Below are 27225 nucleotides of genomic sequence, written 5' to 3' on the forward strand. Positions count from 1 at the left end.
ACTAAATAATACATGATTTCACGTTTTTTGAATGAAACTTTATAATAAGGTACATCCTCGTATAGCAAGTAATAAAAGAAAGAAATTGTACGAGACCACGCATAAATTAAAATGATAATGTTGCTCGTTACATCCGTGCTCGTTATAACGAAATGAATACAATTTTGGAATTGGTACAGGAAACATTTAAAAAGTAAAATAACAAAACGTTGTGTCGTGGGCCCGAAATAATTAATTTCCGAATATTTAATAATCCTTTACCCCAGTTTTTCCATTTATCTCCATTTAGCTACATTTTCACGATTAATTCTGCCCTTATATTACATTCGAAACAAATTTGACGACCAAGAGACTGTAAATAATAAAGTGAATAATCCGAGGATATAAAACAGAAATTAAAAGGTATATAAAATTTTGGAGTAAACATTTTCAAGCATACTTTTGAAATACGCTTTTAAACATTTAAAAAGCAAAATAACAAAACGTTGTATTGTGGGCCTGAAATAATTAATTTCCGAATATTTAATAATCCTTCATCCTTTTTAATCGAGATACTCAAGTTGTCAAAAATTTCAAACTTTTTCCCCCAATGCAGTTTTTTCATTTATTTTCATTCAGCTAGATGATCACGATTAATTCTAATAAATTTGACGACCAAGGGACTGTGTAAATAAACCAAGGAATTTTTTAAACGGGATATGTTTGGAGAGATATTTGATGTTTTGAAGATTGTTGCGTGGAAGCAACGTTCGTTTGCACCAGGCGCGTAATCCGGGAAATAGAAAGGCGCGGCAATTTGATTCAACAGCCCGAAAGGATCCAGTGCGTTTGCCGCGAACAAGAAATCCGCTGGCAGACGAGGAACGCGAGGCTTACGCAAACGGTAATCGCGGCAAAGTGATTCACTCGTCCCTCAGCGACTTTAAAACGTTAAGACGAGTACAAGGTTACGCCAGCATTATCCTCCGCGGCGATCTTTCCAAGTTCATTAACGCGTCCTACGTGGGTTAAAACGAGTCAAGCGGCGGCCGAGTACGTAGGCAGCCAGACGAAACAGACTGCCAACGTTCGCATGTGCGAAACCAGCCCGAAAAGGTAGCCGCAAATCGGATCTCCGGAGAAACTATCGTCCGCAAAAAACGTCTTCCTCGAAACCGTTGCAACGCGAGAAATGCTTACTCTGTTTAACCTTTCAACTGCAACGCTCGAGTACATCCAGTTAAATGATTTTTTTCCTTGTCAAAATAAAGAGTGTAAAATGTTGTTTTATTTACATGCATTTCATATTACATACTATACAGAGTATTTGGCTACCTCTGGGAAAAATTTTAATGGCAGATTCTAGAGGCCAAAATAAGATGAAAATCAAGAATACCAACTTGTTGACTGAGGCTTCGTTAAAAAGTTATTAACGTTTAAAGGTACATTTTTTTCGGTGAAATTAAAAAATTTCAAAACGTTCTAAAAAAATTATTTTTGGTTGCAGGGGTCAATTACAATTATTTTTTATGAATAGACATACCCCCGAAATCCTACGCAGTTTCCAGAAAAAAATTCAAGTAGGTGCCTAAATTCGGTGAAATAAAAAAATTTTAAATCGTTCTAAAAAAAATTATTTTTAAATTCAGGGGCCAATTACAATTATTTTTTATGAATAGGTATACCCCTGAAATTCTACTCACTTTCGAGAAAAAAATTCGAGTAGGTGCCTAAATTCGGCGAAATTACAAAATTTTAGATCGTTCTAAAAAAAATTATTTTTGGTTGCAGGGGTCAATTACAATTATTTTTGGTGAATAGACATACTACTGAAATCCTACGCAGTTTCGAGAAAAAAATTCGAATAGGTGCCTAAATTCGGCGAAATTAAAAAATTTTAAATCGTTCTAAAAAAATTATTTTTTGTTGCAGGGGTCAATTACAATTATTTTTTATGAATAGACATACCCCCGAAATCCTACGCAGTTTCCAGAAAAAAATTCAAGTAGGTGCCTAAATTCGGTGAAATAAAAAAATTTTAAATCGTTCTAAAAAAAATTATTTTTAAATTCAGGGGTCAATTACAATTATTTTTTATGAATAGGTATACCCCTGAAATTCTACTCACTTTCGAGAAAAAAATTCGAGTAGGTGCCTAAATTCGGCGAAATTACAAAATTTTAGATCGTTCTAAAAAAAATTATTTTTGGTTGCAGGGGTCAATTACAATTATTTTTGGTGAATAGACATACTACTGAAATCCTACGCAGTTTCGAGAAAAAAATTCGAATAGGTGCCTAAATTCGGCGAAATTAAAAAATTTTAAATCGTTCTAAAAAAATTATTTTTTGTTGCAGGGGTCAATTACAATTATTTTTGGTGAATAGACATACCCCCGAAATCCTACGCAGTTTCGAGAAAAAAATTCGTGCAGGTGGAGAAATTTTATTAATAATTTTACTAATAAATGTTTAACGAAGCCTGAATCAACAAATTGGTATTCTTGACTTTCGTCTTATTTTTGCCTCTAGAGTCTCTCATTAAAATTTTTTCCCAAGGTTGGCCAAACTTGTACATTGTTTATCCATGAAAAATATCATACTTTCTCTAGTGCACTAATGAATTTTGAACCCTATAATAAATAAACATTCACATCAACTATGCTATTATTCAAAAAATTTATTATATTAATGATGTAATTTTACTTGAAATTATTTTAACTTCAGCAATGCATAGAATGCAATTTTTGTATTTCTGTAAAATTCTGGCTGCACAGAAACGTCCATATTAAATGAACGTTAAACGCAAGAGAGGCAAAAAGTGATTGCACACGAGTTAATATAAATATTGAAAAAAGTAGCAGCGCGTTTTTTCGCCCCCCGTGGATTTTACACAAAAGGTATTCACGCGGGATACATTTTAATTGCAACCATGTTTTAATCTTTCTTTTCTTTCTGCATTGCGCTTCCTGGCAATAATTATGAGCAACGTCCTCGTTTTCTTTGTGCGAATCCGTATTAATAAAATCTTTTCAACGTTACGAAACGAACTCATTTTCATAAACAGGCAAATTAATTTCTTGTTGTTTACGCGTATGCCTCGCTGCAAATAAATCGTGAGCATTATGTATGGAAATAAGAAAATATAAGCAATTTACTTGCAACGTTATCGACATTTCATCTTCGGTAACAATACGTTTAAAAAATATATTCTTTTCAATGAGAGAAGAGAGAAACGTACTACAGTCTTAAAGATTCCTGTGAGATAAATTTGAAAAGATACAAAATATTATATTCCCAACAGTCGTTAAACTTTCACGGTCAAGGTATTAGTATAAAGAAACGTTTCAGTTATACGTATTGTCCAGTGTTAAAAACTTTCTGTTGCACGCTTCTTGGATCGCGAGACACCCCTGGGGGTTGCACACCCCACCTTGGAAAACACTGGTTTACGCAGAAAAGTTTTTAATTCAAACAGTTGAAAGGAAACTAAATATTCCATGTTGGTACGAATTGGGAAAAATATTCCTCGACAAAATCGACTCCAATCTCGTCTTGTTAATTTAATAATCGAGGCGTCAAAATATTCTACGTTCTAAAAAATTTATATATTATATTCCACTACTTCCAAAAATCACTTTTTCGAAAGCTATAAAAATATAAACATAGTCACTCGATAGCTTCGATATAAAGTTGGCATTTTTGAACTTCTTTAATTTTTTTTTAAATCCGTTTCGGGGTCAAAAATTCTGAAAAAATTCAGGAACGTGTACACTTGTGGGAAGAACGTCCGTGAATTTTTTATTCGTTAGAAACAAAAGAAATGAAGTTTAAATTGCAAATTATATTTTGCTCTGTGGCTACTCCAACGATAGGGTTAATATTCGGCAGAAAAAAGCTTCTTTGGGGGGTTTATACATTGATAGGTCCAAAGTTGAAGTTTTTTATTCGGATATCTTTTGTAGAAGAGAGAGGACGAGATCGATGGAAACAGGAAATTAATGGCAGGCTCGAAAACGACAGGGCGGAGACAGGGAGGAAGCAAAATAGAATTATGAAAAAGGTGGAACGCGGCGGGAGAAGGAATTGAGTCCACGACTGTTAAAATATAATCGTCCAAGATTTATGAGAGACAATTTATCGTTATGACAACTTCCCCGCGAAATAGTAGGAAAAGCGTTGCTCGGCGGTATTTATTATTTTAAACTGGTGTGCAATTTCGGTTTAGCGCGTGTTATCGTCGATGATTCATTGCAAGAGGTAAAGCAAGACCCTATTTTCGAGACAAGAGAAATAATCTCCCTTTTTGCTAGACAATTGCAGGCATCTTCTATTAATACGATTTACGATTAAATAAAATTAAACGTAACAAAGGAAAGTTTTGGTATGAAGATTCGAAAGGATCAAAGGTAATTCATCGCCTCTCGCGAGCATAATTTCATCCCCATTGATATAGTAAATTGCCTCGTCCCTGATCGCCCGTGATCGATTTCTGCATAATTGTCTCGATACCATCGAGGTCCAATAATAATCTTTCATCGTTCCGAACGGTTTGCTGGCGAAACGAAACAGGCACGTTCGAACGATTTTGTAATCGAATATCTAAAATATTGAATGCTTAGAACGAACGACAAATTGCATTCTGTGGCAGATATTTCTTCGTATTTTGTAGTCGATTGCGCTGTCGAGTATTGAACACATCTGTAATTTATATTTTTCAACTCTTAACTGAGACGATACTATACACACTATAATTATAATACTATCGTTTGAGGTGTAATACTGGAAATAACATGAAAATTATATTGTCTTTAAACACAAGCTTGTCTGGAGAAAACTTGGATATAGTAAAATTTAACTAATAAAATAATGATATGAATTTTCCACACATTAAGGGTTGAAATCGTGGAACATTTTAATAGATAAAATGATTTTTTACTATTTTCAAATATCAGAATATTTTTTCGTGACATAAAAGATATATTTTATTTCTTGATCGGAGTCTAAATAAAACCTTTTCGTAAAATATTCATCGTTCGTACTATAATTACAATATTATTGTTTAACTTGTAATATTGGAAATAAAATGATGAACTATATTCTCTTTAAAACGCAAGATTTGGAGAAAAATGAAATGCAGTAAAATTCAGCCATCAAAAGCATACATAAAAAATTCTTTAAAATGAATTGAAAACGAATATTTTTCCCCGGAAGCGTAAAGTAAATATTTTATTTCCTGAACGGAGCTCGAATAAACCCGTTTCATGGCGCATTCGTCGTTCGAACAATCGTATCGAATAATAGATCGTCGATCTGTGATCGAAATGGAACGATCCTCGAGGAGCAAATAGGAAGCGGCGAGTCGTTGCCACGCGAGCCTGAATATCAAGTGTACAGCTAGCGTAATTACGGGCGTCGAACTTACTATTGCGTAACGAAAAAGCAGCGCATGCGAACCGTTTGACGAGAAGGTAATTAACTCCCGAGAAAAAAACACCTTACCGAGCTCTACGCGTTTCCTGTTGTTGTTGCTTCACTCTCGTTTAACGGAGCATTATCCCGGACATTCTATTTGCTTATATCGAAAGAAACGACCATTCTCTGACTTCCCTGTCTAGAGTCCCGTTCGTTATTTCTTTCAGTAATTCTCCGTCTGTCGTTTCAATGCGCCGTGAACAAGCTGTCGATACGCTCGAATCGAAGGATCGTAATTATCGCAGAGACTCTGTCTCCATCCCTTATCCCGAGGCCGTCGTCTCATTCTTCGGGGAAACTCTGGCGGCCATTATTCTTGCGAAATACAAACTGCCGCTTTCCAGGCTCGTGCCTTCTTAATCCTAACGGGAACAGTCCCGGAGAGACTACGGGGTGCGTGGAATGAAACTGTGCCTGTGGTTAGCTTCGAAAAAGTTCGTCGAGTAACTAATTCGTTGTCTAGATCTTGGGGGGAGGATTAAGATCACGATCACGGGTTGAAAGCTAGGAACGAAAGGTAAAGCTGGATGGAGTTGCCTAGCTTGCTCGAGTTAATCGTTCGCGAATCGTAAATATCGTTGCTTCGTCGTTTAATTTAATTGCAGTTTGCATTTCTATTGATACTTAGTGGCAGAGAGATATATAAGATTTTATTCGAATTTTTAAAGATTTTTACTAAATATGTAAATTTTATTTTTATGGTTTTATTAATACGAAAAGTATTTGGTGTTATTTGTTTCAATGCAATTCTGTAAATCCTTTCGAATGGAACTTTAAATGGAGAACATTCTTCGTACAAATGTTTTTCACGGCACTCGACACGTTCGAACTGTTTGAAAACTCGTATGGAATAACCTGTCGATAACAAGACTGTTCCCATTCGCCTTTTTAAATCGATTCTACGGTTTAAACGCGAGGAAGATTAATCGTAGTTTCTTTCAGTTAAAACCTGGAGAAGTCTGAGAAACTTCGTGTAAATGAATAAGAAGGCAATATTCAAAATGAAAATTAACCTTAATTTATATGAAAACGCGATCATACAGAATAGTTGTCTGCGATTTTAAACGAATTGTCACTTTTATTTAAAATGTAAAATTTATTATTAGACACAACGTGAATTGTAAGTTGACGATTATACGCGATTTTTACTAAATTGATATAATATTTATATCGAGCGTTAAAAATGTAACTGTGCATTCGATTGAAAAGAAATCTACGATAACGCAACAGCACTTTTAAAGCGTGGGATTTAATTTGAAATTTTATCGATTTCAAATTTCCTCTCCGCTTCGTCGAGCCTCGATAGTTTGCCCTCCAGTAAAATATTTGATAATGAAAACTCAGGACGAATTAATTAATGTACCCTTGTTTCTGAAAGTCGAAGTAAAAAAATTGAATTTAAGAATATGTAAGTGCTTTGAAACGAGCCCCATAAAGGCTGTCGTACGATTATTTTTTACAAAATTAGACCAGTTTAAAGATTGTTTGATAATGTATATTGGTTCACTATAGACTCGTGAAATAATCGAGCGAACAACGATGGAACGGTCAATAAAGTGAAGCACGTTGAAACGATTTCCATTTAACGAAAGGGCCACCAAGTCTGAATTCGCAAACCGAGATTACAGCCGCGCATGGTCGATGGCTAATGGGAGATTATGCAAGGCAGTTTGGTTAATGGAAAGCACCCGCGTTCTACGTTACCGTACGATTACGGCTTAACGTTCTCGGATAAACCAGACGAATATTTCAAGCACGTTGCGGCGAACACGCCAACCGAACGCTCTCGCCATAAAGAACCGCCAACAATAATTTTTCCCGTTATGAAATTGTTTCCTAATACGCGCGTGCAGGACAATTCTAAACAAGTGTCGTGGAATTTACAGTCTATTCCCCGTGTCGAATCAATAAAACATGTTCCAGCGAGCGTGGAACAGCAAACGTTTTGTTTCCAAAGCAGTCATTCGGTTTCCACTGCCTCAGAACAGCCTAACAACGCGTATTAAAAATAGTTAAACTTTAGACGCGTACAGTTCCGAAACTATTAGTATTTTATTAATTATTGAGGTATTGTTAGAAGCGGCAAAGCCTCCCCTTTAAAATGGCTTTTTGTTTTTGACGATCGGACTTTCCGTTTTCGAGATATCGTAATTTTTGTGGAAGGTAATTTTTTAAATTCCACTGTCCACGCGCTCTCCGCCTTAGAAAAGGCTATTAAAGCATATTAAAAATACCAAAACTTTAGACGCGTGCAGTTCCGAAACTACTAGTGTTTTTGCCATAATTAAGGAATTGTTAGCGGCGGCAAACCTTCCCCTTTAAAATGGCTTTTGGTTTTTGACGATCGGACTTTCCGTTTTCGAGATATCGTAATTTATGTAAAAGGGTATTTTTCTTAATTTGACTATCTCTGTCTCCGTCTGACGCGTCGCGCCGGACCTCTCTTTCTCGTACGTGACTCGTGACCGAGTGACCTAGTTTCGGGCGTAGTATTTCCAAGAATTTACTACGCACTGTTTACTATTTTCGCGCGCGCGAATTCATTGATCTCAATGAAACGTAAACAAAGCTTCGGACCCTTATATCTCCGGAACTAGCCACCGCATCGACTTGAAACTAAAATCGCTATATCTCCGGAACTAATAAAGCTATCGACTCGTACAAACGCTCGTTTTAAAGGGCATTTCATCCTCTACCTAATGACCATATCACCTACTACAATTTTTGCTATCTTCTATGTCTATTTTGAAATTTACTTTGATGCTACATACCCAAAGAAGTTTCAGCAATTCCTATCGATTATAAGACTAATGTACGATAAAACTGGATCATAAATTGTTTATTTAATTGAAAATTAATTTAAACACAGAATGTTTGCGTAGTTACTAGCCAGTACTTTTTCTCTAGAACTAACTATGGTATCGACCTGGAACAAAATTACTATAAATTGTTTATTCAATTGAAAATGAAATTAACTACGATATCGACTTGAAACAAAATTCGTTTTCAAGGGTGTTTTATCCCTTGTAGTAGTGAAAAATAGAACGAAAGGAATTCGGTTTTGTAAATACCAGGAATTTTAAGTAAAAATGGATTCACCGTGAAACGTGGTACTCGCAATGGTTATGTGTTGGGGTCGATAATGTTCTATAGACGAGGAAACCCCTTATAATCCAGCTATGGGAAGTTCGTTTTCTCATGAAAGATCCGCTTCTTGGTTGTTATCCGCGGCGAAAACCTTTCAGGAACCCATGGAAAATCCATCGGGGGAGTCAATGGCGAGCGAAAGATGAAGGGCGGGCACCGAAGGGCTGCATTCCGCGTAGATGCGTTTGGTGGGTGCCAGCAATCGATACGAAAGCCCCCTATGGTTCTGGACCGTTCCGAATCAATCCCCTTGAGAGTTACACCGCGTTCGTTTCGTTTTCAGCCCGTGTCCCCCTGTATCTCCATATATGTACGTACTCCGCGTCCGTGCATTCAGTATACGTCTACTAACTACCCTCCTTTTTTCCATCTACAAAGGGGTGCGACCGTATCCCGTCAGTGCACCGTATTTTGCACCGCCGCGTTGTACTGGCCCAACAACAATATAACTGTGCTTCGGAATATTCACCACACTACGTGATGATGCAACAATTATAAAAAAAAGAAGAGAGAAATGACAAATACTCATGAAGGGTGCATCTATTGTCTCGGTTGGATTTTAATATAAAACTCCGCAATAAAAATACCTAAGCAAAATTAGAAAGTTTAAAAAAAACACGTGTATAATTCAAGTTTTCCCGTTATTCTAATACAAAGCAATTTATTATTAAATTCTTGTCTTATAAATATTAGCGACACGGGGAACTCTGTCAAGCTAAATATTAATAAATATTTACCTAATATTTTTTAATAGACTCTCGGTAATTAAAACTTTATTTAGTACTTTTTAAAGTTTCTAAACATATAGCGATTGTCCCGCTAATAATGAAGGATACGTCACATCCTCCGTGCAACGACGGCGAGAGTAATGATGGCGATGAAGGAGCTAACAAAAAGGGGAGACGGTTTTAATATCGCACACGACGACAAATAGCACCCTCGTTACTTGGGGTGGCATCGCGCAGCTCCTAAAACTACGCTCCAACTTCGAGTACTCGACGAGGTCTTCTCTCAAACAAATTTCCGGGCTCGTTGCTCCGGGACAACTTTATTAAGTAAGCATAAATTTACGCCCCGCGCAAGACTCAACTACCCATTAAAAATAACTTAACTCGTTTATTCTAGCGGCGCTGCTCGTCACGTTTCAGAAAGAAAAATTAACGCTCGATCTACGTCTTCCTCGCAAAATATTACCCACCTGTAGCTGAAGTGTGCAAGCAACAAAAAATTGAACTTAAAATTTCATCGAACCTTAGCATACTCAAACGTGTTATCGAGTAAAACGTTCCGTCGATAATATTGCTTTCAGGGAACACATATGTAGGGGGTAGTAAAATACGCAAGTGATACAAAATTGGATTTAAAATTCCATCAAACCCAAACATACCATCGTACCATCGAACATAGGGTTTCATCAACAATATTGCTTTCGAGAAAGAAATACGTAAGGGTGTCGAAGATGCCCAAGTAACACAAAATTGGACTTAAAATTCCATCAAACCCAAACATACCATCATACCATCCAACAAACGATTTCATCGGCATTATTGCTTTCGAGAAAGAAATACGTAAAGGTGTCGAAGATGCCCAAGTAACACAAAATTGGACTTAAAATTCCATCAAACCCAAACATACCATCATACCATCGAACAGACGCTTCCATCGACAATGTTGTTTTCGCGGAACAAACGCGTAAGGTGGTCAAGGAGCCCCCAGTCTGACACGATTCATTCGCGTGCATCTTCTTATTGGCTCCCGTCGGCTGGTTTCAATAGGTACAACAGGATAGCACGTGCTATCAACGAGATGCACGCAAACCGCGAGCCAGCCACAGACTCTCTCGCGCGATGCGCATCTCGACGCGTGCAGGTCCGTGGGTTCGCGTGGCCGACGAATGGGATCGATGGAAGGAAAAACAAGAGTCGAAACCGGGATAAAAGACGAAAGAGGAGAATCGAGAATGGAACGGGAGGGTATGGTGCACGCGGGGGGACGAGGTTCGAGGGGGATTGAGAACGTGTTCGGAACAATGTCACAGGTTGCACACAATGTGGGCACCGGCGGAGTCGCACGAGGGATTATTCGGCGACGCGTGGGGTGCATACGATCTCCGAAGGGAGCGCAGCCCAGATAATTAGGGTTGAAGGGAAGGGTAGGTGGGGAAGATCAAGCGGTTCGTGCGCAGAGACACGCGTTTCCTAACGGACTGTGTGCGTTGACCCCAACCCGGCTGTCGTCAGACTGTCAGAGACACATCGGGGTTAATTATGGCTCCGCGGGGTTGCGTAATCTGCCTTCCGCGATAAAGGTGGAACGAGCAAGAAAGAAACCAGCCGAGTTTGTCAACCTTGGCGAGATAAGGCCGGGCATTAACGGAGGAAGCCGCTGGAATATTCACCAGCAGATCGCGAGATACGAAATTATCGGATTTTCTGGAACCGTTTCGATCACTTAAAGGGATATTCTATTCTAAAACGAAATTTCTAGGGAAACGGTGAAATATTTTTGTGCCGAGTTTGAAGGTATATATTTGGATCTATGTTTGAAGAATATACTCAATTTTTTTCGCGCGAAAATATTCAATATTTTGGAAGTTACGATAAGCTAAATAAAGGTCCGTTTTATTCGCCAAAAATGGAAAACCCGAAAAGCATGTTATAGCTGGAATTAGAATAGTAAAAAATATTGAAAACTAGACATTTAGCAATGCTTTAAATTAAAAGAATCTATTTTCTATGGTTTTTGTAAAAATAGTACAAAATAATTAATCGGTGGATGAAGAAATAAATATAGAAAATTACTAATTTATCAATATTAGACGTCAAATAGATATTACAATATCAATTTTACTATCTTCGTTGAGATCGTTTTGATATGTTTAACCGCGTTTCTATGGGCGCTTAAACGAAGATTTGTTGATGAAAGGAATTGACAGAAGCGAAAACGTGGGAAAGTCGTGATGTAAAACCCCTTGGAAAATGATACCTGGCCATCCGTTCAATTTTAATAAGCACCGCGCATAATGAACCTAATATAATTATAGGGACGTTCATTACGGTATAATGAAACCATTAGAGTTCGCTTAGCAGCTTCGTCGTCTTTGCACGTAGGCGTTCTATCTTTAAAAGTGTCTATCCGAGAAGAGACCCTGACCCCTTTTCATACTTGCAATTGACTATTCAATACGTAGATTTAAAAGTTTAATAATGCAGAGGGTATCAAATTAAATGTACACTGCTGCAACGAGCTATGAAAAATGTCCCTGAGCGACGTTCGCAATTACAATTATAGCAATTCTATTAGTTTCTAAACTCACGGAAACTACATGTATGTGTAGATAATATTTTTAAATCGATCGTTTTGTGATTTCTAATATGTATATCTCTATGTGTTTTATGCAATATTCAAGTTTAAAAGATATAGTCTAATATCCATGAATCGAATATCCCGCCACGTGTATCATAGTACCTTTCTACAGCCAGTAGGCGGCACTTCTCCCCGTCCGTTTCTCGCAAGTAAAAAGTCGCTTGCGAGGCTTCAAAAGACCGACGCGCCCGCTGGGAAATCGTGCCTTAAACTAATGAGTAAGGAAAATATAGAGCTTTGGTAACGCTTAGCTATGCTCATTTACAAGCGACCATATTTTTGAAGGGGCTAAGGTCGTCCCAGGACAGCGCGAACTACTTTTTCGCGCAGTCGGGTGAAGCGATCTACCTCGTACTTAATCTTTAAAATAAAAAATAAAATAAGCTCCCTTCCGCGTGAAAAATAAAACAATGTTATCGTAATCTGATTAATTGATAAGGAGCATATGCACGCGAGTGCTTATTACAAATTACGGCGAGGCGAGATATTATGCAAATTAAAATAGTTTCCACGTTATTGCTGCAAGTTTGTTCGCGTACTTTATCTTGTAATTGTCACAATGCTACGCCGTCCGCTATTTTTATCGCGTGACCCTGCCACTTTCATAATGCTCGGGAATTATAATTTTCGTACTTCGGATTCCACATTATCTCCTTCCATTTATGACTCACGCTACGTGCAACGGTACACGCCTCGCTGATCTAAATAAAAACATCCTTCTGGGTGGTACAACAACTGTTATTCGCACGCATCTCGCTCTTTTATGCGAAACGTATTACGACATCGCTGTAAGCGATGAAGTCATGCTTCAAGGTTTCCCGAAATATATCGTATACTATGTAATCTTCGCGTATTTTCGTGGCAGAAATTTTACACAAACCAACTGTCGAACAACGCGTAATTTAGTTAGCACTATATTGGGAAAACTGAGTGGCCAAACTATAAAAATAAATAGAAATAGAGTCCACAGGATTGAAACACGATTCAATATAATTTGCTCGAGAAACACAAATATATGTACCAAATTCGTAAAAAAAAATAGATTCGAAGATACTTCTCGATTGTCGACGACCTACGGAGATGATCTACGATCTCGTGCATTGAAAATAGATTTTTCGCGGACGCGTATCAACACGCATGCTCTTGATACTCAATCATAGTACCTGACCATGCTTTTATCTCGACGACGAGCTACACATACCGTCCCGCGTTTGCAAGTCGCTGCAACGACAGCTATAGCTCGCGAAAGCTTTGTAACGCACCTCGTAAGCTCCATTACGCGCGTGTGCATTTGTCAGGGAAATGTCCCTGAAGAGGCCAGACACACTTCGTGAACCTTTTCTCGGCCTCCGATCTCGCTACGGTGTTTAATATCGCGGCACGTTTCTCGACATTCTGCACCAGCGACTGCTTACGTCTCGTTAGAAGACAATTTACTAAGAATGATCTATGCAGTTTAGAAATTTCGAGACACGAGAGACTGATAATTCGAGTCTATTTTTTTAGTATAGAATTATTAAAAGGTCACAGAAAAATTATTAAATTAAATGAAAATATTCGTGAACACTTGTCTTTTATATCAAATTTTTATCTGGGTAAGAATTTTTGAAAAACAATAGAATTTGTGACAGTCAGTAATAAAGAACTATGAGAGAAAATTGTATGAATTTTGTTTGTATCTCTCTGGACCATAAAAAATGTATTTCACTAAAGATATTAAATTAAAATTGTAAAGCTTGTTCAATTTGATATAAAAATAGAATAGACATAATAGTCATTAACTACACTCAGATTGGGTTATACCATCTGCGAGATTCGTTCAATTCTATGGCGAGAAGGGATTAAGACAATACGCTACATCGCATTCAACGCCATAGCAGCGTATTGTTTTAATGATCTTTTGAAGCGTGTGAGTGATTTTATGGAAGACAAGTGGTCTGCGACAATAAGTATCAAGTACCGCCCGCAATTTTCAAACGTAGTTTAAGCTCCCTCTCTCTGAAAACCGAATCGCCCGAATCTGAATTAATTACCAACGAATAAAGCAGACCTGGACCAATTAATAAAACGTTGTCGTTGCAAAATGCGTACGAAACCGTACGTCGGGGCAGTATTTTATTTTATTCCACAAACCACCGTTATTTTATCGACCGTCGATGTTAAACAAATTGCAATCTGATTAATGATCAATTACTTAATAATCCAGTGACCACGAACAACAAAAATAATCAAAAAGAATTGACACTAATCGATCAAATGAATAACTGACTCAAATAATGATTACACGTTTGATTGGGTCAATGTGTTGATAAACCACTATTTGGAAGTATTTTTATAAATAATTACTTTTCAAAACTGCACCCTGGAAACGTAAATATAGGGTTCTTTTGTTATTCTGAATAGCACAATGATTTATGCGATCTGGCGAGATATCAGGGACGATCGATAATAATTCTATGCGTGCAATCTCGATACTTATGTCGAAGCCCCTGGATTGCAGTGCCACACGAACGTTATCGTCGCACGATGTAGACGCAGTTCACGATCATCCGCTATCATCCTCTGAAATTCTGGGGTGACTGTGCTCGTATTAGGGTTCTAAGGGCTATCGAACGGCCGGGAGCCCCGTGTTAGACGGATAATGGGGGTTGACCAACAAGTACCAGACGTTCATCGATAAATCATTCAGCACCGCTTTGGCTGATAGAAAATTCTGCTGATTTTGCGTATAATAAACGTCACTTCGCATATTAATATAAATTAATATCACTTTATGAAATCATAAACATAGAAATGGTTCTGACATTAAAAAAACAAAGCTAGTAAATAGAGGAGAAACTGCAGAAAGTCAAAGGAGATCATACGTTCGATAAATCGTTAACAAAATTTACTGATTACTCTCACCACAAGTATATTTATGAGGATCTTTATCAAAAATTGTCTGAACCACTAAATATAATAATTTTTGCATATTGAGTGCATTCTGTAGTTTTTTGAGAATTTAAATTCTATAACACAACCTGATATCTCAAATTATAAGAATAATTGAATACCTGTACACCAAAATTTCTTTGACAATTAGCTGTAGATCCAACTATGTTAAAATTTCCTGACTCACCTGCAACAAAGAATAAAAATCGAATTAGTAATAAAAAAAACACTAATTTTATATTTAAATCAGAAGTAGAAGATATTTTACTTTAAAAACAATCAATTTCCTCGACATCATAAGGCACCAAAAATTCTAAACGAACGTCTCGCCATGAATTCCCCATAAGCGTGCGGCCAATTTCGAAATACGGTTATTTTACGCGCAAAGTTAATTTCCCCAGCTACCGATGTACCCCGAAAATACATTTGCACGCGACACACGACGGACATAAACGTTATCGGGAGTTTCACGTGTACAAACGCCTGGGTCGCAAATCCGTTGGAATGATTTCACCTCGAGGGTTCGCGAAAATGCAACTGCAGCAGCCCGCAAAGTACAATCTTTCCCCGGAAGCTGCAGGAGCAGCAGCCAACGGCTGTGTGTACACACTCTTTCGCGTATGCATTATGGATTCATATACACATGTGAGGTTCGTAGGGGTGCGGAGAGCTTAGAAGGGTATTTCGAGATCACTGATTGGACCGGGATCGGACTTTCCTCGTTACGTATGCACAATAGAATCAAGAGAACGCGCGCGCGGAGAACGGAAAGCTGACTGGGCGTTTTCCCCGGAAGCGCCGGGGAAAATGAAGCTCTCAGTTTAGACGGATCCGAGCCCGACACGGTCGAGGCAAATAATTCATCGAACGAAGAGATTCCCATCGCCCACGGACAGACGCGAAGCCAGCGTGACACGATGTTCGATAACTGTATCATTTTGTGGCGGTTTGCTGTCGTTGGAAGTCGCTGGAACAGTCGATGGCTGATCGAAAAGTCTATATACATGCGAATACGTGATTGGTTGAACGCTTGCGAGAGAGACGAGAGCGTGGCCCTCTGGCGGCGAGTAAGGGAAGCATCGTCAGAATATTAAAATTAGATTAACACTAGTGTATTTAGAAACTTGAAGAAATGGATATTATATTCTTTATGGAAAACTGATTTTGCAAAAATACAGTCGAGTAAATCTTTTTACAATTTCTATTAGAAATTATGAATGGGTCAACTTTGACCACTTTTAGGTTACTCCGTATTGAATTTTTCCTTGAATTTTGTGTTATTCAGAAAAGTTTATACTATTAAATTCCAAATATGTTTAAGACCAGGAAGCGACGAATGATGGAGAGTTGGAGTTAATAGAACTTGTGAAACGTTTGGCGAAGACAGGCTGGAATACTCATATTTTTGGCGCGAAGGGCCTTGTCACAACATTTCGTCCGGAATCTACTAGCTCAACTCATCAGTAAGGCTTAGCTTAAATCCCACCGTAGACGCAACGCTATTAATCGTTCCAACAATCTGTTCAAACAAGTTATGTACTAATAAACTCCAGATTAATTGGTAGCCGTTCAAACGATTAATAGCAACGCGTCGAAGGCAGGCTCTGATAGATAAGCTTTACTAACGCGTTCAATTGGCGGATCAGTTACGAAATGCAGTTAGTATCTGTGTACTAAAAATATTGCTTGTTTGTTGGGTAGCAATTTCTAAAAATTTGCTCTAAAACACTATTAGCTGCTTCAAAATAACCATGCACCTGTATGTTGGCGATACAGTAGCGAAGTGTTCGATGTTTGAAAAGTAGACGCAGTGGAACTCGCGAAAAATACTCGACTAAAATCATTCGAGAGACGAAGTACACTGGTAATCTTACAATTGCAGTCATCGGGTCCACGAAACCGAGCAATTAGCCCTGCCAATCCGGGGGGAGGGTAAAACACCATTCGTGCTGGCATGCGAACGAAAGAATCGTGCACGCGTGCCCGCGACGATTGGATAAGTGCATTCCTGTACGGTGTCCCTGTGAATAACGACCGAAGCACTTTCACATTATCGTACCAGCGCGCCTCGATGTCCTTTAAACGCATTTACACAATTGCAACAGAAAATTCCATTAACACACCGGGGACAACCGTCATTGTGCGAAGTTTTTAAATGTCGCGCAGATTGCGGGTACACCAGACGGCGAACTGACTTTTAAGAGCCCTCGATGACGCCTCGACGATACCATTACTTCTTCATTTTCCTCTTTTTTTTTCTTCTTCGTCCGACAATGGCACGAGAAACTAACATACGATGAACTTAAACTTGAGACTCGGCCGTAACGATCTATTCAAGTCTGACGCAACAAAATTGTTATTAGCTCTGCATAGGCTAATGGCCGTTCGCAGATTTAATCTGCGTTGCATAGTAATTATGGGAAACTGGTTGCCAGAGTTGGCGATCGTTTGAAGTTTCGATCACTGTCACACGACGTTATACTTTGCGAAACACACGCTGTAAATTGTCTGCTTAAAATAATCTCGAGAGTATAAAATCGCTTGAAATAAAAGAAAAAGGGCAATGGTCGATACGACCTAGTTTAAAGAATATTATAATACGGTTCTAATTTCAGCCCTCTTCAATAAAATCGATGGTCGTGAAGTATAAATGGAAGAGAGTCGTATGAAAGGGGGCCAAATCGGGGTCGAAATGTTTAAACTATAACCACGTCCGCCATTATTTTCTCCTATTGAAAGCAAATCAACGCTTCGAGGCCTAATGAAGACGTTTAATTTTCACGAATTTATTTTAAGGCGCCAAGGATGTATCTCATGTCTTATTCAAGGAATCGCGATGAATGTGTATACCGGTCCACGATCCCATCGCGAAAGTTTAACATTTTAATTAATAAATGGGTTCCCTCCTGCATCGTGTTACGAGCGTGTAAATTGAGTGGCGAGGCTCCGGTATTTCCGGAAAAGTCGAGGGGAATTTGCATCGAAGGCGCGAATAAATACTTTAATAAAATTCCTGTGAGAAACACAATTAAGATATGAATTATTTATACTAATTAACAAGCGATAAGACTGGCGCGTAGAATAGAACCGACGGATTTACTTTCTTTATGATAATGGATAAAATGCTCGTTTAGTCGCTCGTTTCTTCCAGATATTATTTTTTGTTTTATTTTATTTTTTTAACGGAATGTGTACGGTTCGACCCTTTCACTCGACGTCCAAGTTTCCCCATTCTCTGTTGCTCAAGTTACTTCGAGACGCAATAAAGGAAACAGTCACACGGTGAGAGAAAATTGGAACTTATAACGAGTCTTTAGGTCATTGTGCTTGCGTAGCACTGTGGCGGTCTATTGGAATTGCTGCTACGTACGATTCGCTGACCTAGAAACCAGCAATGTCCGCTTCTGTAATCTAATAAGACTTTTTTTATTCAGTTCTACAGGATAAAAACATTCTTTCGATATATTAATAAAAAATACTGAAATTAACTTTTATTTAACTTCCGAGAAGTATGAAAATAGAAAATAGTACAGCTAGAATTGGAAACTATTAATTCCAAGAAACGTAAAAACGTGTTGGATTTATTACCGATAGAAATAATAATATATGAGTATGGAAAAAATAAATGCACAGTAATATTGTTTTAATAGCGCGAAACGCCTTGTTCTTATTTCGCCGGAAAATAAAACTACGCTCGTAATATTTCTCTACGTAATGGAGCTGACGCAAACCTCGACATTTCCAATAAAAGCAAAATGAAAACCATTATTGTACCACTTTCCCCAGAAACGAAGTTTCCTGTTTCGAGAAGTAAGAGTTTATTACACAATTACCACCCGTGTTGTTCGTAAAGTTATTTCCATATAAACTATCATTATTTGATTACGTTCGGTCTCGCGCACTAGCGAGATAATTATCGACAATTGACTGCAATTACCAGGTGCAGCGAGCGGTTTACGCGAATTGTTGGATAGAATAAAGTGAGAATCCAGGCCATCCTCCAACCATTAATCGAAAAATTGAAAAGCTTTGAAAAGGTATTATAATCTGAAATATCAGAATGGGAAAATAAATCAGTATGAATAATACTACGTATAAAATGTAAAAATGTTAAATCATCGATGCACAAGTTTATTGTCCATTGGTAATGTTTTAGATTATTTTTACAGGTCCACTATCATCGACGAAAATATCACTCGCGCGTGTAATTAAATTATATATCCGTGGTTTATTTTTCCACTGCAACGTTAAACGGAATTCAATACATTTTCGCAACAGTGATTTCATTGACTATGCATTTTCCACTCGCGTAACGTTGCATCAGAGTTCCTATATCATGGTAATGAAGACAAAATGGGAGAAGCAATTTGGCCCCTGGAGTCTAGTATCCTGATTCGGCTGCATCTATGTTACGTAATTCACCTATCATTCATTTATCAGGGGTTGGAATAATCCTATCTTTCCGAGTGAGGATTAACCCATTCGTATCGTTTGAAGCAATGGTACATCTTCACCTGAGCTTCAGGCGTCGCGGATGACATACCGATATGCATGAATTAAATGCATTATATTCGTTGCTGTCGAAATGATACTACTCAGTTTAACTGGCACAACAGTGTACATTTACTTTTTGGACGATTGCTCATTTTATATTTGTCGCCAGTTTGCTATAAAGGCGACATTTAATTTTTGAACATTTGCTCAGGTTAAGATTAAATAAATATTTTTTAAATCGATTTAATTCAATAATGCATACGCTAAGTGATGAAAATAGTACAAAGCAAAAGAATGGTGGACGGAACAAGTTTTCAAACTTCTAAGGACGACACTCGAGAATGTACGATCCATGGCAAACGAGAGACGGTGACACCTACGACCCCTTTATATTTCAATGACGCTATCGCGCCCTAATCGTGGTATACGAGTCCCGCCAGGAGAGAAGAACGCGTGACGTTACCAGCGAAATAACAACCCCCGTAGCGTCGACCAGCCAGGTTTTCATTCGCATCCGCGAGGTGGGAAGAGCGGATGGTCCCCATAGTGCACGACTGCCGCGTTTCGCGGTAGAACGCGCAACCCCCATAGAATTTTTGCCGTTCGCCAGTACGCTCGTACGTTCCACGTGTCGAACGATAAACGAATGGCCCTCGATGCGTGGTCGAATTAGCTGCGTTACAACGGACTGCAGTTTGTCCGGCGGATATTTGTGCGTGCTTTATCGAGCATCCTTTTTGTACAGAGCAACGACAATAACGACACGACGGACGTTAAATGGCCTTGCAATGTTTCGCGTTCGAGTGGTATTTCGAATTCGTCGGGCAATTTTTGATGGATACATTTCCTATTGTTTTTAAATCGCACGATACGTTTGAGTGTACCAACAGTTACAGCCATTTTTGTTACGATTTTACGTCCACGAATTAAAGTTTCTTTAACTTTACTTAACAAACTTAATTCTTTTGTTATTGCATTCTTCCAGTCTGCAGTACCAATTAAAAATTCTATAGGGATACATATAAATTTTTCTAGCACGAATCGTAACTATCCTGGAAGAACGGAGAGTTTATTTCTCTTGAGAAAGTGGAGCAGCCATTAATAGAATGATCGATGTTGCTTAAAACTGTGTTATAAATGACCGAATATAATCAAAACTAGACCCCAGCTAGAAGTTTATTTGTGCTATTGAGGCGTTTGTTATTCGCGTGTGTGCTTCGATAAATGCTGGGAATCTCGAGCAAGGCTTAATAAATAAACAAAAGTACGCCTCTCTACCGCGAAAAGACGAAGTTACCACGAAACTCGAGACGAACTGTGTAATACCAAGCACGCTCTGTCTCGATGCAATATTCCTTTGTTACAGAAAGGACTAACGTGCAAGACACTATGATAAGGAGGGAAGTTCGGCGCTTTAACAGTCACCCCCCGTCAAAGACCTTTGTCAGTGGTTCGTCCGCGGAAACGTAACCGTGTTCCCTCGACGTTCGCCTTCTCTCCATTTAGATTATTAACAACCACGTGTACGAAGAGTCGTTGAAAGGATCGTCAGCAAAACAGCTCGCGGCGCTCGTGTAATTAAATGAAGTCGCAAACGGTGGTTCGGACGAAATCATTTTAGCACCTTCCAAAGCGCCAACGGGAATCAATACCAGAGAGCTCTAACACCATCGAGATTCTCTCTACCACTGCCAATGTCGAAATTATTTTCCCCGAACGGAAACTTCGCTGCGCAGCTGTCTCGCCGCGAGGGAAATTATGTTCGTTCCTATAGGAAACTAAACAATCGAATTTTAAACATCACGAGCACGGATGTTTAAACGATCTTACACAAGCTATCAGGAGTTTCTGATCTCTTTTTTTGTTCCTTATGGAATTTTTTCTATTCACTTTTAACAAATGTTTCATTACACTATATTTTTAGTTACAAAGTTGTTTTTTTTTAATATCAATGGTATATGAGAGAGAGTTTCTGATCCTCTTTTGTTTTTTATATGAATTTTTCCCCATTTATTTTTATCAATTTTTATTACAACTGTGTTATTGTTATTTACAATGTTGTCTCTTTTGTAATATTAACGAGCTAGTAATGTGTTTAATTTCAATATCGATAGGGAAATATTTATTAATAATAATAAACAGTATATATAAATTGGTAATACGTGGTTTTTTCTTCAAGCGGTAACCCATCCTATGCTTGACCACACCCAATACAGCTGCACTTCGCTGATCACACGAGAACGGATGTCTCCAACGTACCATCGCCATTGACAAGTTATATTCTTAATTTAAAGCTTTTTTTATTTAAACTGGGAGTAGTTGTACGTACCCTATAAATTGCAATACTATATTGATTCTTAATAAAACTCCTGATAATAGATTTCGATAATCCTGCAAGTACTAAAATTATTTGAAGAAGACTCGATTCTAAGTAAACATTAATGAACATAAGATACTTGGAATTCCACAAATGTGACGTGTGTAAAATATATGAAAGAACAACAGGACTAAGTTCATTCAATAAAATGGGCTTATACTAGATTAAAAAACAACATTTTTAAACCAACAATAAAAGACTGATACCTTATATAATACTTAACCTCCACGAACCTATCACTATCTTTTTTTTAACTGTTATGTTAACCGACACGGATTTCCGTTCTCCATAAAGCGCGAACGTACTAAACAGTACTAAACTCTTTTGACACCGTTAGCCAAGAAAGTCAAGAAATAGGTTCCAATCTCTTCGAGGTGAAATCTATTTTCTTCGACAGCCATCGATCGCTCTCGTTCGAAATAACCGTCCTCGAACGAGTGACGTTTTTTTTTCTGAAAGAAGCTTTTTTCGTCGCTCGCCGTTCAAGATGGCGCGCGAAGTTCCTTCGTACACCGAAAACCGAACCAAATAAGAAACAATGCTCGCCTTGATCGGTTGTGCGTGCGTACCAAGTGTTACGGTGGCTTACGGTTTAACTGTAAGCTCGACGAACGACGGTTCGATAGATAGGTGCAACTGCAGACACACAGAGAGTACCGGAAACGCGCTCGCCATGCATGACACGCATCACAGATAAGGGACACGCATCGACGACCGCGTTCGTGCGTGAGTTTACAAACCGTTAAAAGCGCTCTCGACTGTTCGAATTCCTACAAAAAAAAAAAAAAAACATTCGCGCGCCCCTCGCCGCGTGAAAATCCTCGAAACGACCGGCTTTTAACTACGTCCTGGAACCCCCATTGGTCATCGTCACCGTGACGAAGTTGTCTAACTCGTTCTCCAGGGGAAGATAACACGCGCCGTTGTTTCCCGTTCAACGAACGGGATGATCGAAGTGATGGATTCCGTGCAGGAAAGTAAAGCTGCTCCGTATTAAATTCGAACAGATACAGTAAACAGTGCTAGGCGACGACGTATCGAAGTCACGAATAAATTCTGAAGATACGATAAGAATCAATTCTTCTGTCAATTGGTAAAGATTTCTCGAAACCTCGGTTTAAATACTTTGTCGTTCTATGTTTTTCTGACTCTGTTTTATTTTCGAGTCATTTTTAGTACTTGCACAGACGGGGACAAAAATGAGTGGACACCACAAAGTGAAAATGAATATCAATAAAATGTAAACAACATACATGTTTACTTTTCATTTACCATTGGAGCATACTGAATCGTTTAATTGATAATAAAAATCGATATTTGCACTTTATGCAAACTCGAATTGAATTTGGCACTATTTGTTTGTACCAAAGGAATTAAAACGATAGATACGTGAAGAAATGTATAATGCAATGGAAATAAGTGTCTATTCATTCTCTTATAGAAAATTATGATTTTGCATAAATTCAGTCTAAGTTTTACTAGAAATTATTAATAGGTCATTTTGACTGCTTTGCAAATTTTATTTAAAGACAATTTCAGACACCTGGACACGAAGATTTTATTCGTTTCACTCAATTTTTTCCGCATTTCGTTTCACGTATTCGATCGCCTTGCCTTCGTAAACGTACGTTTCCTTCCCCGGCACGTTTAAGATAAGAAGGTTTATCGGTATCGTTTCACTTATCGATGCAAGTTTGCGCGCGCGAATCGGTAATTGCGCCAATAATAAATTCCAGCGTCACCTTTGTCCCGCAACCGTGAAAATCGAAGCGCATAAACGCAACCTATTGCGGTTTCGATCGAGTGGACCGAACGAAAAATTCACGAGCGCCGCTAACCGGGGTCAAAGCCATTCCATTCGAGGCTCGCGAGGGGACACGTTTCGCCAAAAATTCGCATCCACCGACTCGAGCGCACGCATCTGGTGTGCAACGTTTTCCACGGTCGGATGGAAACAACGATGGTATCTCTTTGACGCGCGTGTGCCCCTTTCCGCGAACGCGTCGAATGAAATTCCGTCCGGAGTACTCGCGAAAAAGACGCCTCGTAGCTCGAGCCTATGAGGTCACCCGAAAGAGTTAGCTTCGCTCGTGGCCCCCTCCCTCCTTTCGCGACGCGTTCTTCTCCGGAGAAGTTGCCAAATATTGCTGGCATATTTTTTTTTTCTCTTTTGCGAGGTCGAATTTCTTTGTGGGGACGTCGACGAAAACGAGGTTTTTAAATTCGACGCGATGACGAATTTTCTATCCGTATTTGTGGTGAATATTGGATGCATGGTTGTGAGATTGCAACTTTCGAGTCTTTTTTTTTTATTGTCTCTTTTTGTGTTTGAGAGAGGAGGACATTTTTAAGAAGATTAAGGTTTTTACATGGAATATAGTAGTATGTGAGATCACCGCTTTATAAATGGATTCTGTAGAAGAAAGCAATGATTAAAGTTCATATAAACATGTGTCACATTTTACTCTATTTTCGTTTTGAATATATCGTACCTGTTTAATTTCCTTGCATTTATGTAAATGTAAGCCTGGAGCCGTTCTACCCTCTCTGTTTATTAAAATATTATTTATAATAATAAGTCCATATATTCAAAGTTCATATCTGCAATTTGTTAACCAGAAACAAACTTCAATAATCTGGCATCTGTTCACAGGAAGGATTCACAGAATTAAAATACAAGATTCAACATCAGATATACTTGGGGCTCTGTTCAACTATCCTTATCTTTCGAAAGATACTATTCTAACACAGAACTACTTATTATAACTTGAATTATTTATATAATATAATTTATATTTACAGTTTATGCATGAATTTTTGTTGTTTTTCTTGTTGTAGGAATCTGTGAGAGCTTGCTGTTGTAGGAAGAAATGATTGAGATAGTAGGAGAAAAAACACCTCTACATTGAATGATCGTTCGAGGAGCGTATAGATACAAATAGATGGTCGATCGAGCACTTGTGAGAGAATCAAGAGCGTAGCCCTCTGGCGGCGAGCGCGAAAAACATCTCTCAAGTGAGTGTATACTCTACATACAGAATAATTCTATACAGAATTCCAGAAATAAAGAAAATTCGTAGAGAAAAAACTCAAATGCTAACGAGGATCTATCTTTCTCTATCACCACCGATTTCCTCCTTGATATACACACGAATCAATGCTACTGGACAACCTGCATAGTTTGAAAGATGCAGATATGGAAAGATCGAATCAGAAATGCATCAGTTTCCAGACGAGACCATCCTTTGAGGATCCGGAGGCAACCATTTTCGTTTCCTCTCGCTGGCAGTCTGTGATCGATTTCTCAGATTTTGAGCTCGCTATTCAAATTGCTGGCAACCGCTATCGAAAGCACGGGACGCCGAAAGTGGCTCTCTTCGAGCAAGAAGGGAGATCGGTCCTCCACGCATCCGTTCGGAGAAGCATTTAATTGCGAATTGCCGTCTAGGCTCTTAATGGACCGTCCACACCGTGAACAATGGTCACGGACGGAGGGATAAAGAGAGGAAAACGACGAGAAGGACGGTCGTGTTAACAAGAAAGAGAGGAAGACAGAGAGGCTGGTGTGTATTGTAAGGACGAGACGGGAAGGGATCGGGAGTGGCTACCCCGTGAATCGGCGAGTTACCCGGCACCGAGTAAGAAACAATTGAGCGCGAGTGCGACGAGTAACGAGCGAGAAATTGAACCGGTACAATACGCCTCATTAATTGTCGTCAAGTTTCGGACCAGCCTCCAGACTCATCTCGATCATTTTCCAACGGAAAACAATACGATCAGTTTAAAATTAATTCGTCGTTTTCCTCTATAAAATCTGAAGCGAATTAATCCTTTGATTATTATTAAAATTTAATTTTTAATTGGAAAATTTTGCACGGTTTTTCCCCCCAAGTTCATATTCGACCATTTCTCGAAATATAACCACGCAATATTTACTATGAAACGCGAATACTGACTGATTTTACATTAACGTGAAATAGATGACCGACTATGCATAATCGAATATTTCGTTTTGGAAATTTATTCCTGCCTAACGCTTACCGTGTTACAGATCGATTAAACGTCGGTACGAACGTCGATGAATACCCATTCGGTCAACAATAATTCGATTAAATGTTTAACGCTGTCGCAAACCACCTGCTACATTAACGCAATTATCGCATGAATCTGCGAATACTTTGTTTTGTTCGTCGGAGTAAGAGGATTTGTAACGACGGGAATTTACCACTGTCTATCAATTACGATTGCCTGTACAAACGATCAACATTGTCTAGAGTGTAGGGAACAACAATATTAAATTTCGATATTTCTCACGATCTTTACGTTCGAATTTTTCTCTATACGTATTATTTAAAAAATTTAAAACACAACTGGAAGCTTCTCTATACGCGAAATCATTCCAGAACTGTAAAAAAAATTTATAGAGAAAAAATTAAACTGGTAACGAGGATCTATCTTTCTGTGATATCAGCTTCTAATATGCACCAGCGGTTTCCTCCTCGATAGTAATACACATCGCGCAAGCTATCCATTACAGTAATTAATTCAATGTAATTAAGGTATACGAGATATCTCGTACATTATGTTATAATTATACTTTGATTATCGCATCGAGTACTGAAATATTCGGACTTCTATGAAACGCGTATTCAATGCGAGAAATTAATATTTCGTATCTGCGATCTGTAGAAATTAATTCTACCTATAAATTTCTTTCCAGATAAAAATTTGACCGAGCTGAATGAACGATTTAGTAAAGTGAAAAAGAGATGACTTCTATTAAAAGGAAAATGAATAAAATCGTTATAAAAAAGCTTGAATTTGCCAAGAACTATATGAATGGGAAAATGTTTTAACTGACGAAAAGAAATTTAATTTAGGTGGATATTCATTCTATCATGATTTAAGGAAGGAAGAAAAAATTATATGGTCTAAGCTTATTCGTTATTATAAATAATTGCCCAAAACAAATGCATGTGGTCCCATTAATTATGCCCTCCTATCGTGGAAAAATGAAATATATTAATTTGAGGTTCGCGGTAATATCGAAAGAACACCATTGCGTTTAATGGAGTGTCGTAGGATGTATGCATAGATGTAAGAGTTGCGAGCACGCGTGCCCATTGTCGCGATCCACAAAACAAGACGTCAACGGCACGTAATCGACGAACGAAGCTCAATAAACGACGTATCGCGGCTCCTACGAGAAAGACGCGCGTCGGGGAGAAGGAAGACTGCTTTATCAGCGACATAATTATGCTGTAACTCCCAGCGGTACGGGAACCTCGGATTGGATGGACTTGCCAAGATATTCGAAGTTTCATTAGCCCCTAATCAAGCCGCCTTGCCGCCATGTTGCCTACAGTTCTCCGCAGGTCGACGCTTTCAGCCGGAACCATGAATTTTGCATTTTAGTGATAACGGAGATAATGAAGACGGTGTTTCCATCATCTCCGA

The 27225-nt window shown here is 38.5% G+C and overlaps 1 protein-coding gene and 1 non-coding gene across 2 annotated transcripts in view; one reads left to right on the forward strand and one right to left on the reverse strand.

The window, feature by feature from the left end:
• Window positions 1–27225, reverse strand: part of LOC122398430 (ras GTPase-activating protein raskol-like) — a 244298-nt gene that overhangs the window by 186909 nt on the left and 30164 nt on the right. The window lies entirely within an intron of this gene.
• LOC122398634 lies at window positions 12168–12317 on the forward strand. The gene has a single exon (XR_006259206.1). It is a non-coding gene; the product is annotated as a U12 minor spliceosomal RNA (small nuclear RNA).

Source organism: Colletes gigas, unplaced genomic scaffold, assembly GCF_013123115.1.
Source record: "Colletes gigas isolate AHSC1104 unplaced genomic scaffold, ASM1312311v1 Colletes_gigas_Sc00011, whole genome shotgun sequence".
Taxonomy (NCBI): domain Eukaryota; kingdom Metazoa; phylum Arthropoda; class Insecta; order Hymenoptera; family Colletidae; genus Colletes; species Colletes gigas.